General features: G+C 35.3%; 1 pseudogene; it reads left to right on the forward strand.

The window, feature by feature from the left end:
- Positions 1-3877: 3877 nt before the first annotated feature.
- Positions 3878-4775, forward strand: LOC116748145 (annotated as a pseudogene).
- Positions 4776-14504: the final 9729 nt, after the last annotated feature.

Below are 14504 nucleotides of genomic sequence, written 5' to 3' on the forward strand. Positions count from 1 at the left end.
GGCTGCCTAGTTATGGATTCTAGCTCTGCCATTTATTAGTTATGTTATTAGCTCAAGTTATTTGACATTTCTGAGCCTCAATTTTTTCGTCTTTAAAATAGGGATTGTACCTTTCTCATAGTTTTTTTTGTGTGTGAAGAGTTAATATGTGTAATAAACATAATAATGCCTGGCATGTAGGTAATATATGAATACAAATTAAAAATAAGAGACAAAAAAGATTGGGAAACCAACACATAACCAACACATAAACCAACATATAACTACATCCCTGGCCTAAAGTGAATCAAATGCATGAACACTGCCAGAGACCTCATCAAGGTGTTTAAGGTAGGGAAATGTTGTGAAATGATTGTATTGTAAACCTGACAGGATTGTAATGTTCTTAGAAAATAAGGGCAGACTCCTCAGAGATCTGAAGCAAGGATGCTCACACATACACACACAGAAAGTGAAATCCGATCAGACTAAGATGAAGAAATGCTAACCAGAGCTAATAGAGTAGATGTCAGTAAATGATAGCTCAAGGACCAAATCTGATCGGCAAGCTGTTTGAATATAGCCAGAGAACTAAGAATGATTTCTACATATTTAAATAGTTGAAAAAATTAAGAGAATTACATTTTGTGTCATGTCAAAATTATATGAATTTAAAATTTCAGTATCCAAAAATAAAGTTTTATTGGAACACAGTCACAATCATTCACTTACATGTTGTCTATGGCTGCTTTCACACTACAGCTACAGGGTTGTAATTATTTTCCATCTCATGTTGTTTTATGCAAGACTAACTTGCAATACATTAGGCATCAAAATTATCACTGAGAAACCCAAATGAACATGAAATAACTAGGAAATCACCACAGTTGTATTTAACAATGAGCCAAATAATCCCAAGCTTTCTTAAACTTATACTAGGTTCTTCAAAGGCCTGAAGAGAATTACTAAGGTACATACTAGGTATTAACTAAATACATGATTTACCTGATTACCTAAGGGAGTAGTCTTATCTACATAGGATTAAAAGACAAATGCATACAAAATAAAAATAAATGTATGTTATTGAGTACACATCAGATAAAGATGTAATTTGTGGCAATCACAACACAAAACTTGGTAGGATAGAGTTTTATAGGAGTAGAATTTTTGTATGCTATTGAGGTTAAGTTGGTATCAATTCAAACTAGATTGTTGTAAATTCAGGACATGAAATGTAATCTTTATTGTAACCACACAAAAAATCATAAACATTATAATAAAAAAATGAGAAGTGAATAAAAATGGTTGAATCCAAAAAAAAACAAACTAAATGCAAAAGAAGGCAATAATGGAGGAAATAAGGTACAAAGAGTGTATAAGACATAATAAAAACAAATAAATAAGTACCTGAAGTAAGTCCTTTCTTACCAGTAACTACTTCAAATGTAAATGGATTAAACCCTCCAATCAAAAAGCAGAGATGGGCAGAATGGATTTAAAATTAAAATGATAATACTAGGTCCCATCTACCAAAAACTCACATTAAATCCAAAGACACAAAGAAGCTGAAAGTGAAAGGATGCAAAAAGCTTACAAATAGTAAGCAAATGATTGCTGGGGTGGCTATCTCAAAATAGAATTTAAGTCAAATGTTGTTACAAGAGGCAAAGAAGAACTAGATAGATAGATAGATAGATAGGTAGATAGATAGATAGATGATAAATAGATAGATAAAACAATTAATTCATCAAGAAGATATAATTAAGGCTTCCCTGGTGGCACAGTGGTTGAGAGTCCGGTCCGCCTGCCGATGCAGGGGACATGGGTTCGTGCCCCAGTCCAGGAAGATCTCACATGCCTTGGAGCGGCTAGGCCCGTGAGCCATGGCTGCTGAGCCTGCACGTCCGGAGCCTGTGCTCTGCAACGGGAGAGGCCACAACAGTGAGAGGCCCACGTACCACCAAAAAAAAAAAAAAAAAAAAAAAAAGAAGATATAATTATAACCATATAGGTATCAAATAACAGAGCTCACAAATATATGACACACAAATATTGACTGAATTAGAGGGACAAATAGACAGTTCCATAATAATAAATCAATAAGGGAATAGGACATGAATGACATTATAAATTAACCAGCCTTAAAAGACATATATAGAATATCCTAAAACAGCAGAATACACATTCTTCTCAATTGTACGTGGAACATTCTCAAAGATAGATCATATGTTAGGCCAAACACTACACTTAATATTTTTAAGAAGATTAAAATTATATCAAGTATGTTTTTCAGCCACAGTGGTATGAATAAAGTTAGAAATAAATTACAAGAAGAAAACTGGAAAATGCACAAATATGAGGAGGTTAAACAACATGATACCAAACAAGGAATAGGTTAAAGAAGAAGTTTTAAAAGAGAAATCTAAAAATATCTTGAGACAAATGAAAATGGAAATACAACATGTCAAAACTTATTAGATGCAGCAAAAGCAGTTCTAAGTGGGGAGTTTATAGCAATAAATCCTTACATTAAGAAACAAAAGGTCAGTGATATCAGCATCATGACAACATAAAGTCATTTCCTCTTCTCTCCCATTTGATTCAGTTATTTGGCTATCCATAAGGAAGCAGAGGTGCCTCTGCACAGCACATGAAGATTCCCAATGGATCTTTCCACCTGTGCCTCTTTCAGCTGACTTGGACCTTGGAGGAAGCTGAAGAGCTGAGGGACATGGCAGCAGAGGTAGCTATGGGACAGCTGTGACCTTGCTGGTAGAGAAGTTGGAGGGTGAAAGATGTGAGTGGGGTTCTGTCAGTCCATAGGTGCTTCAGTTGGAGGAAACTGTTGCTCACTTTGAGGAGAGACTGCAGTGACTGTGCAAGGGGAAAGGAAAGGGAAGAAGCAGACAAAAAGAACTGAAGGAACACATTTCCTGCTGTCTGCCCTGGGACTATAGCAAGTGGTTCACCCAGGGGATATTGGGACTCAAACACCCAAGGATTTCTCTACCAGGCCAAGGACACACCCAAAACCCGAGGTGCTAAGCACACACCTCCCCCCACTCTGCCACCAGCCTTTTTTAAACTCCAGCTTTTTACAAAATAATGTTGTTCTCAAATTTAGTAGCAAATCAGCTCCTCTAAAAGAAATAAAAAATCTATGCAATACTTTCACATTCTGGAAAACAACAGAAAGCCTTCTAATTACCAATCTGCTGAATTGTTAGAAATAAAGTAAACAAAACCTACTGAAATAAGGAAGATGTTTGCTAATTCAAATGCTACAAAACCCTAGGACAAATGGTAAAAGCAAAGCTATACAGACAAAATCACACAAATGCTTCAGCAGAGACACATTTCCATGAACAGTATGAAAAATCATGGTACAATGATATCACAAAAAGAAAACAATTCTCCAGCAACCAAACTCAAAGGCATGGAATATTGCAAACAAACTGATAAAGAGTTCAAAGTAGCTCTTATAAAGAAATTCAAGGAGGTACAAGAAATCTCAGAAAGGCAATACAGTGAACTCAGGAATAAAACTAATGGATAGAGAAATATTTTATCAAAGAAATTAAAATTCTTCTTTTTTTTTTTTTTTTTTCAGTATGCAGGTCTCTCACTGTTGTGGCCTCTCCCGTTGTGGAGCACAGGCTCTGGACGCACAGGCTCAGCAGCCATGGCTCACGGGCCTAGCCGCTCCACAGCATGTGGGATCTTCTCGGACCGGGACACGAACCCGTGGCCCCTGCATCGGCAGGCAGACTCTCAACCACTGTGCCACCAGGGAAGCCCAAAGTAATTAAAATTCTAAAAAAGAACCATTTCGCCTTTTGGTTTGCATGGGCGGGCCAGCTTGCCGCGGGGAGAGTGAGGGCTCTTGAGGCTGCTCACGATGGAGGAACTGGAGCAAGGCCTGCAGATGCAGCCGTGGGCATGGCTACAGCTTGTGGAGAACTCCCTCTTGGCCAAGGCTTATATCACTAAGCAGGGCTATGTCTTGTTGCTTTCAGATCTTCAACAGGTGTGGCCTGAACAGGTGGACACTAGTGTGATCAGCCAGCAAGCCAAGGAGCTGAACAAACACCTGACTGCTCCTCCTGAGGCTTTTCATTGTCATTTGTATGATCTGCTTTGCCCATTGTTGAAGGACAGTGCTTGCCCTGGCAAAGCTACATTCTCCTGTGATCATGTGGCAGAGGTGCTGATACTCCAGGTGTGGAGTGAGCTCTCTGGTCTCCCATTCTATTGGAATTTCCACTGCATCCTAGCTAACCCTTCACTGTTCTCCCAACATTTGATTTGTCCTCTGATGGGCATGAGTCTGTCACTGCAGTGCCAAGTGAGGGACCTAGCAACATTGCTTCATACGTAAGATCTAGAGATCCAGGACTACCAGGACAGTGGGTCTACGCTGAGCCGAAATCAGTTGGAGACAGAGCCATTTGAAAAGAATTCCTTCTTGGAACAATTTATGGTAGAGAAACTACCAGAGGTATGCAGTGTTGGTGATGGAAACCCTTTGTCACAAATCTACTGAGTCTGTATATGGCAGTCACCAGACAAAAAATCCAAGTGGGACAGAAGCTTCAAGGCACTGGAGATCCCCAGACCTCAAGCAGTGCCTCCTCACAAGGAACTGATAGCCAACTTCTGAATCAGCCAGAAGAGCAGGTCTCCTCAGCACCATCCTTCCCAGTGCCTGAAAAAGAGCCACAGTTACTTCAGGCCCTATGCAGAGACCTCAGTTGTTGAAGGTCAAGAGGTAGAAGCTAGGGGGGATCTTTAGTTAACCTGTCACTGTCTCAACTGCTGAGGATGGACTCGGAGAGTAGTTTCCTAGTGTCGCCTTGAAAGGAGGTCCTGTGACAGCAGCATCTCTGACACAGAGTTACACAGTCAGTGACTCCACTGTAAGGGCAAGATAACTGAAGTTCATGTTGACAGGCATGGATACTATTAACTGAGGGAATCCTGGCTCCAATCCATTGGGCACTGGCCTTCCCTGTCCGACTGGAAGCCAGTCTCTGGGAATCCCATACCCTCCTTTCTTTTGATGAAGGTTCTCTAGACCCAGGATCTACCATGGACTTTAAGTATATGGTCCAGGTTTTCAAAAAGGCACAGCATGCTTAGGAAGCCTTGTTTACCTTTCTTAAGAGTCCCTACCCAGTCCCAGGTGTTCCTCAGAGATCCTCTCCTCTCTTTAGCATGGAATGAAAAGCACTCACACTCCCCTGAAAAAGAAAAAAAAAGAAGCATTTCAAAATTCTGGAGCTGAAGAACACAAAAAAACAAGGTGAAGAATGCACTAGAAAGCACTGGAAATAGAGCAGACCAATGTGGAAGAGAGACTTAGTGTGTTCAAATACAGAAAGCTAGAAATGATACAAGTAGAAGAGGAAAGAGAAATAAGATATAAAAAACCATGGGGGAAATGCTATGAGAGCTATCAGACTCTTTTAGGAAGGGCAATATTAGGATAATGGATATCTCAGAAGAAGATTGGGAGAAGGGAGTAGAGAGATAATTCAATAAAGCAATAGCTGAGAACCTCCCAAACTTGGGGAAGGAACTGAATATATAAGTCCTTGAAGCTAAGACAACACCTAATTACTTCAATGCTAAAAACCTCCAACATGCATAAATTAAAATTGTCAAAAGTCAATGACAAAGAAGTAATTTTAAAGGCAGCCAGGAAAAAAAGGATAGTAACCTAGAAAGGAAACCCCATTAGGTTATCAGAAGAAATCTTATAGTCCAGGAGGGAGTGGAATGGAATTCTCAACATATTGAAAGCTAAAATCTATAACCCAAGAATACTCTATTGAGCAAACTTATGATTCAGATCTGTAGGAAAAATAAAGGTTTCACACACAAACAAAAGTAGAGGTAGTTCATCTACACTAGACATGCCTTACAAGAAATGTTGAAATAAGCTCTTCTACCAGAAACAAAATAGCAAAAATACACAAAACTGTAAGCAAGGTAACAAAGAGACAGAACAAGAAAATTGAAAATCTTTATTAGAAAAGATTTTCAAAAACTTTACTACAGTATAAAGTTTAAAGAGAGGAAAAGTAAAGCTAAAAAATAACTATAGCTATCTCAGTTTAGTAACAAACACACAACATAAAAAGGGATAATTTAACACAACAATAACATAAGAGGGGAAGAAGAAAAGGAAAGAACTTGTTTAGGTAAATGAAGATTAGATGTTGCCAGCAGAAAAATGACTGTTTTATCTATGAAATTACACACAAGCCTCAGGGTAACCACAAAATATAAATATAGAGCAGAGACCCAAAAAAAAGCACAAAAAAGAGGAAATAATAAAATATCGTTAAAAAACAAATAAAAATGGCAGATGGAAACATAAGAGAAAAGAAACAATGGAGATATAAAGCAATCAGAAAACAAAAGATAAAATGGCAGTACTGTCTCATCTACCAATAATCACCTTAAATATAAATTGATTGAATTCACCCATCAAAAGACAAAGAGTGGATGGAAGGATGAAGAAACAAGACTCAACTATATGCTGCCTCCAGGAGACACATCTCAGCTGTAAAGGCAAACATAGATTAAAAGTGAAGAGAAGGAAGATTATACTCTAACCATAAAAGCAAATATCAGCCAAAAGAAAGTGGTGTAGCCATACTCATATCATGTAAAAGAGATTTCAGGTCAAAAAGGAAAAAAGAGACAAATATGGATAGTATATAATAATAAAGGGGATATTTCATCAAGAAGACATAACAGTGAATAATATATATGTACCTAACATAAGAACACCAAAATATATAAAGTGATTATTAACAGGCTAAAAGGGATACATTGACAGCAACACAATAATAGTATGGAAATTTAAGACCCCACTTATATCAATGGATAGGTCATCCAGACAGAAAGTCAACAAGGAAATTGCAACCTTAAATAAAACATTAGATCAGATGGCTTTGATAGATTTTTACAGAATATTCCATCCAAATGCAGCAGAATACACATTCTTATGAAGTGCAAATGGAACTTCCTCAAGTATAGTCCATATGCTGAGAAACAAAACAAAATACATTTAAGAAGGTTGAAATCTTACCAAGAACGTTTTCTGATCACAATGGTATGAAACCAGAAATCCACTACAAAAAGAAAACTGAAAAAAAGTAACAAATATGTGGAGACTGAAATACATGCTGCTGAACAGCTATTAGGTCAACAAATAAATCAAAAGAGAAAAAAATATGCAAAGAAAAATAACAAATGAAAATATGACATACCAAAACTATGGAACATAACAGAAGCAGTACCAAGAAGGAAGTTTATAACAATGCAGACCAACTCAAAAAATAAGAAAAATCTCAAACAAATAATCTCATCTTACAGCTAAAGGAAGTAGAAAAATAAGAAAAAAGAAGCCCAAAGTCAATAGAAGGAAAGAAATAATAAAGATCAAAGTGGAAATAAGTGAAATAGAGACTGAAAAGATAATAGAAAGAGGAATGAAACTAAAAGCTGGTTCTTAGAAAAGGTAAACAAAGTTGAAAAACCTTTAGATAGACTTACTGAAAAAAATAGAGAAGGCTCTGACAAAATCAGAAGTAAAAGAGGAGAAATGAAAATGAATATCATAGAAATACAAAGAATTATAAAATAATGTGATGAGTATCTATACACTAACAAATTGAACAACCTAAGGGCCAGAAGTTTTCATGAGTGAAATTTACCAAACATTTAAAGAAAAATTAACACCTAACCTTCTTAAAATATTCCAAAAAATTGAAGAAGTAGGAAAGCTTCCAAATTCATTCTATGAGGCCAGCATCACTCTGATACCAAACCCAGGCAAGGACAACAAAAAATAGAAAATTGCAGGCCAATATCTCTGATAAGCATAGAAGCAAAAATCCTCAATGAAATATTAGCAAACTAAATATGACAATATATTAAAAGGCTAACACACCATGATAACATGGGATTTAATCCAGGAATGCAGGGATGGCTGAATTTCCACAAATTAATCAACATGATACAGGACATTAACAAAATTAAAAGTAAAAATCATATGATTTTGTCAATAGACACAGAAAAACCTTTGACAAGATTCAACACTCCATTATGATTAAAAACTCTCAATAAAATATGTATAAAGGGAGGATATCTCAACATAATAAAGGCCGTATATGACAGACCCACAGTTAACATCATACTCAATAATGAAAAACTGAAAGCTATCTCTTCAAGATCAGAAACAAGACAACAATGCCTACTTTTGTCTGTCTTATTCAACATAGTATTGGAAGTCCTACTCATACTAATTAAGCAAGAAAAAGAAATAAAAGATAACCAAGTTGGAAAGGGAGAAGTAAAACTATCACTAGTTACAGACGACATGATTTTATTTATAGAAAACCCTAAAGATAATGCCAAAAGTGATTAGAAATAATAAATGAATACAGTAAAGTTGCAGGGTACAAAGTAAATATACACAAATCAATTGAGTTTCCATACACTAAGAATGAACTAGCAGAAATATAAATTAAAAAAAAAATCTCATTTACAATCACAAGCAAAAGAAAAGAAAAGAATAAAATAACTAGGAACAAATGAAACCAAAGAAGTGAAAAGTCTCTATACTGAAATCTGCAAGACTTCTTTGAAAGAAATTGAAGAAGACACAAAGAAACAGAAAGATATTCCATGTTCATTGATTGAAAGAATTAACATTGTCAAAATGTCCTTATTACCCAAAGCAATCTACAGATCCAATGCAAACACTATAAAAATCCCACTAACATTTTTACAGAAAAAGAACAATAAATTCTAATATAAATTTGGAGTGGCAAAATACCTCAAATATCCAAAGCAATCCTGAGAAGAAAAGAACAAAGCTGGAGGCATCACACTACCTGACTTCAAAATATATTACAAAATTATAGCAACCAAAACAGCATGGTACCAGCAGAAAAACTGTTACATAGACCAATGTAACATAATTGAAATCCCAGAAATAAACCCATGCTTATATGGATAATAAATTTACTCTAAAGGAGAAAAATATACAACAGAAAATGATTATCTATTTGAAATCATACACAAACCCCAATGTCCCTGTCTTTTGAAGCAGCAGGTTTGCTTTAAGTTCTGGGGCCTTCCCTAAGTTCCAAAATGTCTTGCTCAAATATTAATGATCAGAGGAATGCAGAGACAAAGAAAAGCAGGTGGGGAGGAGAATTTGTATCAATTTAAACAATAGATCAGCTATATAGCAGTCACAGAACTTTTAGTCCCTCCCTGAAGGACATAGATTACATACATTCCTAAGTTGTTTTACAGAAACCAGACTCCACCAGATGAAAACTGCTGACCACAAATAAGTAGATCCCAGACTGATTGGAACAAGGTTTGTGACTGAGATCCTTGAAACATCACCCTGTTACCTCACAGTCAACCAGTTAGAGAATTGTGCATGAGCAGATCATACAACCCATAAAGCTCTCCCTCACACTGTCTTTAAAAACTTTTCCCTGAAAGCCATCAGAGAGTTCAGGTCTTTTGCATATGAGCTGTCCATTATCCTTGCTTGATGCCCTGTAGTGAATGCTATACTTCCTTCACTACAAACCAGTGTCCGTGGATTAGCTTTTCAGTGTGTCAGGTGAGCCGACCAGAATTCGGTTGAGTAACAATTTTGGTGACCCATATGTCCTTGGCCTAATTAGTAGAACCTAAAACTAAAAGGCAAAAAAGAAAAAGGAAACACAGCCCTTTTAAACTCAAGTGAGTTAACTTATTCCCACTGTTATTTATAAACTAACAAGATTTATATTGAAATACCTGATTCATGACTAAAGTTTAAAATGAAGCTATAAGATTTATGGTTCTGTCTTTATGTAAAAGTTAAATTATATATGAGCTTTATTTAATTGGCTAAAAAGAAAATAAGTGCTTACAAGTTAATATTTCTGAATACAGAAGAAATTAACCAAAAGTTTTAAAAGGATCATATGATCTAGGACTAATTATGTAATGAATGAAAACAAGTTTGTTTGTTGGTTTTATTAATATAGACATGTCTTTTAAAAATTGTATTGGAGTATAGTTGATTTAAAATGTTGTGTTAGTTTCAGGTGTACAGCAAACTGCAACAGTTATGTATATGCATATATCCACTAATTTTTAGATTATTTTTCCATATAAGCCATTACAGAATATTGAATATAGTTCCCTGTGCTATACAATAAGTCCTTATTAGTTATCTATTTTATATACAGTATTGTATATATGTCATTCCCAATCTCTCTATTGATCCTGTCCCCTTCCACTTACCCACAGTAACCAAAAGTTTGTTTTCTACATCTGTAACTATATTCCAGATTTATAGATAAGGTTATTTGTACCCTTTTTTCAATTACACATATAAGTGATATCATATGATATTTGTCTTTCTCTGTCTGACTTCCTTCACTCAGTATGACAATCTCTATGTCCATCCATGTTGCTGCAGATGGCATTATTTCATTAATTTTTATGGCTGAGTAATATTCCATTGTAAATATGTACCACATTTTCTTTATCCACTCCTCTGTCGATGGACATTTAAGTTGCTTCCATGTTCTGGCTATTGTAAATAGTGCTGCAATGAACATTGGGGTGCATATATTGTTTCTAATTATGTTTTTCTCTGGATATATGCTCAGGAGTGGAATTGCAGGCTTATACAGTAGGTCTATGTTTAGTTTTTTAAGGAACGTCCATACTGTTCTCCATAGTGGTTGTACCAATTTACATTGCCACCAACAGTGTGAGAGGGTTCCCTTTTCTCCACACCCTCTCCAGAATTAACTGTTTGTAGAATTTTGATGATGGCCATTCTGACAAGTGTGAGGTAATAACTCATCTTAGTTTGATTTGCATTTCTCTAATAGTTAGTGATGTTGAGGATCTTTTCAGATGCTTTTTGGCCACCCATATGTCTTCACATCTATTTAGATTTTCTGCCTATTTTTTCTTTTCTTTTGATAGTGAGCTGCATGAGCTGTTTCTATATTTTGGAGATTAATTGCTTGTCAGTTGCTTAATTTGCAAATATTTTCTCCCATTCTGAAGGTGGTCTTTTCACTTTGTTTATGGTTTCCTTTGGTGTGCAAAAGCTTTTAAGTTTAATTATATCCCATTTATTTATTTGTGTTTTTATTTTCATTACTCTAGGAGGTGGATCATAAAAGATCTTGCTGCAATTTTTGTAAGAGAGTGTTCCGCCTATGTTTTCCTCAAAGGGTTTTATAATATCCAGACTTCCATTTGCCTCTTTAATCCATTTTAAGCTTATTTTTGTGTATGACATTAGGGAGTGTTCTAATTTCATTCTTGTACATGTAGCTGTCCAGTTTTCCCAGCACAACTTTTGAAGAGACTGTCCTTCTCTATTGTATGTTTTGGCCTCCTTTGTCATAGATTGATTGTCCTTCTCTATTGTATGCTCTGGCCTCCTTTGTCATAGATTCAGTGGCCATAGGTGCATGGGTTTATCTCTGGATTTTCTATCCTGTTCCATTTATATAAATTTCTCTTTTTTGTGCCAGTGCTATACTGTTTTGATTACTGTAGCTTTGGGGTATTGTCTGAAGTCAGGGAGCCTGATTCTTCCAGCTCCGTTTTTCTTTCCCAAGATTGCTTTGGCTATTCAGGATCTTTTGTGTTTCCATACAAATTGTAAAACTTTTTGTTCTAGTTCTGTGAAAAATGTCATTGATGATATGATAGGGGTTACAATGAATCTGTAGATTCCTTTGGGCAGTATAGTCATTTTGACAATATTGATTCTTCCAATCCAAGAATATGGTATATCTCTCCATCTGTTTGTGTCATCTTTGACTTCTTTCATCAGTACCTTATAGTTTTCTGAGTACAGGTATTTTGCCTCCTTATTTAGGTTTATTCCTAGGTATTTTATTCTTTTTGATGTGATGGTAAATGGAACTGTTTCCTTAACTTCTCTTTCTGATCTTTCACTACTAGTGTATAAGAATGCAAGAGATTTCTGTGTATTAATTTTGTATCCTGCAACTTTGACAAATTCATTGATGAGCTCTAGTAGTCTTCTGGTAACATCTTAAGATTTTCTATGTATAGTTTCGTGTCATCTGCAAACAGTGACAGTTTTACTTATTTTCCAGTGTGGATTCCTTCTATATCTTTTTCTTCTCTGGTTGCTCTGGCTAGGAATTCTAAAGCTATGTTGAATAAAAGTGGCGGGAGTGGATATCCTTGTCTTGTTCTCATCTTAGAGGAAATGCTTTCAGTTTTTCCCTGTTGAGAATGATATTAGCCATGGGTTTGTCACACATTGTCTTTATTATGCTGAAGTAGGTTCCCTCCATGCACACTTTCTGGAGAGCTTTAATAATAAATGGGTGTTGAATTCTTTCAACTCTTTTTATGCACCTAGTGATATGATTATATGGATTTTATTCTTCACTTTTTTAATATGGTGTATTACATGGATTGATTTGCATATACTGAATAATCCTTGCATCTCTGGGATAAACCCTCTTGATCACGGTGTGTGATCATTTTAATATGTTGTTGGATTTGGTTTGCTAGTATTTTGGTGAGAATTTTTGCATCTATGTTCATCGTTGATATTCCATTTTTGTGATATCTTTGTCTAGTTTTGGTATCAGCGTGATGGTGGCCTTGTAGAATGGGCTAGGGAGTGTTCCTTCCTTTGCAATTTTTTGAAGATTTTCAGAATCTTCAAAAAGGTGTTAACTCTTCCCTATATGTTTAATAGAATTCACCTGTGAAGCTACCTGGTCCTGTACTTTTGTTTGTTGTAAGTTTTAAAATCACAGCTTCAATTTCAGTACTTGTGATTCATCTGTTCATATATTCTATTTCTTCCTGGTTCATTCTTGGAAGGTTGTACCTTTCTAGGAATTTGTCCATTTCCTCTAGGTTGTCCATTTTATTGGTGTATACTTGCTTGCAGTAGTCTCTTAAGATCCTTTGTATTTCTGTGGTTTCCATTGTAACTTCTCCTTTCTCATTTCTAACTGCATTGACTTCAGCCCTCTCCCTTTTTTTCTTGATGAGCCTGGCTAAAAGTTTATCAATCTTGTTTGTCTTTTCAAAGAACCAGATTTTAGTTTCATTGATTTTCTTATTGTTTTCTTCATCTCTAATTCATTTATTTCTGCTCTGATCTTTATGATTTATTTCCTTCTACTAACTTTCAGTTTTGTTTGTTCTTGTTTCTCTAGTTGCATTGGGTGTAAGGTTAGGTTGTTTATTTGAGATTTTTCTTCTTTCCTGAGGTAAGATTGTGTTGCTATAAACTCCCTCTTAGAACTGCTTCTGCTGTATCTCATAGGTTTTGGATCATCATGTTTTCATTGTCATTTGTCTCTAAGTATGTTTGATTTCCTCAGTGATCTATTGGTTTTTTAGTAACATATTGTTCAACCTCCATGTGTTTGTGGTTTTTTACAGTTCTTTTCCTGTAATTGATTTCTAATATTATAGCATTATGGTTGGAAAAGATGACTGATATGATTTCAATTTTCTTAGCACATTATTGACCTGAGATATATTAATATTTCTTTTGTTACCCGAACGTCATTGACCCGGCACGTATCAATACGTTTTTAGAGAGTGAAACAATTAACATTACTGTGTGAAGTTGCTAGAACTTAAAATTGATCAAAGGTTCATTATACAACTTATGATTGTCATTATCATTCACATGTTGCTCCTTTAGGTTTTTGTTCCAATATTATGTATATTATAAACAAAAGTTTATTACTGTAAATTTTTATAAAATGACATATCGTGAAATTTTGAGTGAAAAAGTATTTTTCGGTGAATTTTATGTGGATACTTTCTCTGATTATCCATGTGACATATATACTAATGTCTCAGAAGATGATAGTTCTTTAGAATATAGTTCTGATTCAAATGATGTAAATATTAGACCAACAAAAAGACAAAAAACCTTGGTGATTGACTCTGATACAAAAAGTGAAAATGAAACTCATGTTGCTGGAGAATGCTCTTTTGCTTCTACAGAAGAGTGGCTTGAAGATATTTCATGAAAATTAGAAGACTTTACAGGTGTGTCAGGTGTGACTCTTGAATGTAATAACCTGCAAAATGTTAGGGAAACAACAGAATTAATTTTTGGTAACACCTTTTTCGAGTAGGTCACTTGTCAAACAAACTTGTATCACCAACAGAATGAATAATCATATAATAAGTATGATAAGGCTTTAAAATGGACTGATGTAACCAATAGTGGCATGAAGAAGTTTCTTGGATTAATAATTTTGATGGGACAAATAAGAAACTCACACTGGAAAGAATATTAGTCAACTGATCCCTTACTTGAAATAACTATCTTTCCAAAGATTACGGTGAAAAGAAAGTTCAAGCAAATAATGACATTTCTTCACTTTAATGATAACTTGGAAACTCCACGTCCTGCAGACAGAATTTCAAAAGTTAAACCTCTTTTGGATTATTTT

The sequence above is a fragment of the Phocoena sinus genome, chromosome X (genome assembly GCF_008692025.1).
Source record: "Phocoena sinus isolate mPhoSin1 chromosome X, mPhoSin1.pri, whole genome shotgun sequence".
Lineage (NCBI taxonomy): Eukaryota > Metazoa > Chordata > Mammalia > Artiodactyla > Phocoenidae > Phocoena > Phocoena sinus.